This window comes from Kogia breviceps, chromosome 18 (assembly GCF_026419965.1).
Source record: "Kogia breviceps isolate mKogBre1 chromosome 18, mKogBre1 haplotype 1, whole genome shotgun sequence".
In the NCBI taxonomy this organism is placed as follows: domain Eukaryota; kingdom Metazoa; phylum Chordata; class Mammalia; order Artiodactyla; family Physeteridae; genus Kogia; species Kogia breviceps.
Genome location: NC_081327.1, coordinates 3269531 through 3272525, shown reverse-complemented (window position 1 = coordinate 3272525; position 2995 = coordinate 3269531).

Here is a 2995-nt window from a genome sequence, read left to right as displayed (position 1 = left end):
CGGGGCAGGGGCCGTGAGCGCAGCGGCAGCTGGGCATGGTAGTTTGCGGAGCCGGGAGCGAGGCCGTGGTCTCGGGGGCGGGGCCTACGCGCAGTTCCAATGACGTCACACTCGCACAGCTGCTGGAGGGACCCCACGATCCCAATCCTGCAGCTGCTGCTTCCAGACTTCGGTCCTCTGTGTCTTTCAAATGTGCCAGCTTGTTTCCTCTTATAAAAATATGTTCCTTACAAAGTACTATGTATAAAATAAGCTACAAGGATATACTGTACGGTACGGGGACTATAGCCAATATTTTATAAAAACTGTAAATGGAAAATAATCTATAAAAATTCTGAATCACTATGTTGTACACCTGAAACTAATATAATATTGTAAATCAACTATACTGCAATAAAAATAAATAAGGAACATAAATATATCTGTTCCTCGTAGACTTTCTGGGACAATTTGATAATTTCAGTGCTCAGAATCCAAGACCTACTAGCCGGGGAGGTTCCCAAACTCCTGGGTCCTGAGGCAGGAGGACATGGGAGCATACACTCTGGGTCTGAAGGAGGAGGGGCCGGGGGCCTGGACTGGGCCTGAGGAGAGGCTCACCCTAATTCACAACGACCTCATCTTAATTAATTACATCTGCAAATACCCTATTTCCGAATAATGTCACATTCTGTGGTCTACTGCAGATTAGGATTTCAACACATGAATTTGTGGGGGGAGAGGGGCGAGGCAATTCAACCCATCCCACTTATAATACCCCAAAGTTGGAAGCAACCCAATTTTGTAATTGATATGTCCGTTGACAGCTAAAGGAATAAGTTATGTATAGTAACTTCATACGATGTACTCAATGAAAAGGAATGAGGTCTTCCCTGATGGTCTAGTGGTTAAGACTCCAAGCTCCCAATGCAGGGGGCATGGGTTCAAACCCTGGTCGGCAAAGATCCCACATGCCCTGTGGTGCGGGCCCCTCCCCGCCACACAAAGAAGGAATGAACTACTGGTATTTACACAATATGTATGATTCCAGTTACATGACAATCTAGGAAAAACAAAACTATAGTGAGAGAATGAAAATCAGTGGTTACCAAGGGCAGAGGGGGTGGGGGAAGTGATTACTGCAAAGGGAACTTTTGGGGGGTTTGGAAAGGGTCTCTAAATCGCACTGGTGTTTATATACATGATGACATATATTTGTCAAATCTCATCAGCATGTTCACTTAAAAAGAGTAAATTTTATTGCATGTAAATTATAGTGCAATAAAGCTGAGAAAAAACACTGAAAAGATTTGCATAATTTTGTTTTGGAAATTATTTGACTCCAAGTAACTCATTTGATTTATGATTGGATCAGGTTTGTCAAAACTCCACAGGCATACTTCAGAATACTTACGAAATGACAAATATCTGATGATAAATAGTTTCCACATGTTCCAGGAAGTTTTTTGGGGTTTGGGTTTTTTAGCAAGACAAAACATGCTTATTTAGTGAAAACTGGTGAGTGGGGGCAGGACATGGCAGAAGTGTACAGAACTGGAGATTAGAGGGTCAAGGGTCAGCACAGCACTCAGGATGGAGGATCCAGAAGTCCTGGAGGTGGGCAGTTCTTTGGGAACTTATCACGCACTTTCCTCGGAGCTACATGAGGCTCAAGAGCCCCAGGGGGTTCCAGAGTCCTGACCAGGAAGGGAAGGCTTGTCCCAACAAGTCTAGGGAGGCCCTGCCCCCAGCAACCTCAGGAACTCTTGGGGATGAAAGCGCCTGGACAGCAAGCTCCAGGTTGGTCTCTAAGATGGGGATGTCCAGGGTAGAGAAAATCTAGAAACTCTGAAGCATCACCTCTTGGCTCCATCATCCACAGATGAGGAATACCAGTAGCTGAGCCCAAGTGGGTTATCAAATGGATTAAACACACACACACACACACACACACACACACACACACACACACACACACACAGAGTTTGCAAAATAAAAAGCAAAAACAACCCCAAAGCTGTCACGAATCACCATCTCATAGGGAACAAACAAGTGGCTACCAGTGGGGGGGTGGGAGCAATACAGGGGTGGGCGAGTGGGAGGTACAAACTGCTGGGTGTTAGACAGCTACAGGGATGTATTTATTGCACAACATGGGGAATATAGCCAATATTTTGTAATAACTGTAAATGCAGTGGAGCCTTTAAAAATTGTATTTTAAAAATTGTATAGGGACTTCCCTAGTGGCGCAGTAGTTTAGAATCCACCTGCCAATACAGGGGACACGGGTTCGATCCCTGCTCCAGGAAGATCCCACATGCCGCGGAGCAGCTAAGCCCGTGGACCACAACTATTGAGCCTGCGCTCTAGAGCCTGCGAGCCACAACTACTGAGCCCGTGTGCCACAACTACTGAAGCCGGCGCGCCTAGAGCCCATGCTCTGCAACAAGAGAAGCCACTGCAATGAGAAGCCCGCGCCCAGCAACGAAGAGTAGCCCCCGCTCGCCCCAACTAAAGAAAGCCCATGCCCAGAAACGGAGACCCATCGCAGCCAAAAATAAATAAATTTATTTTTTTAATTGTATAAAAAATACATAAATAAAATGGATGCAGCTAGAGATTACCATACTAAGTGAAGTAAGTCAGAAAGAGAAAGGCAGATACCATATGATATCACTTAACATATGTGGAATCTAACATATGACACGAATGAACCTGTCTATGAAATAGAAACAGAATCAGGGACGCAGAGAACAGACTGGTGGTTGCCAAGGGGGAGAGGTTTGGGGGAGGGACGGAGTGGGAGGTTGGGGTGAGCAGATGTAGCTTTTATATATAGAATGGATAAACAACGAGGTCCTACTGTATAGCACAGAGAACTATATTCAATATCCTGTGATAAACCATAATGGAAAATAATATATTTTTAAAAGAATGTATATATATATATGAGTGTGTGTGCGCATGTATAAATGAATCACTTTGCTGTACAGCAGAAATTAACGCAACATTGTAG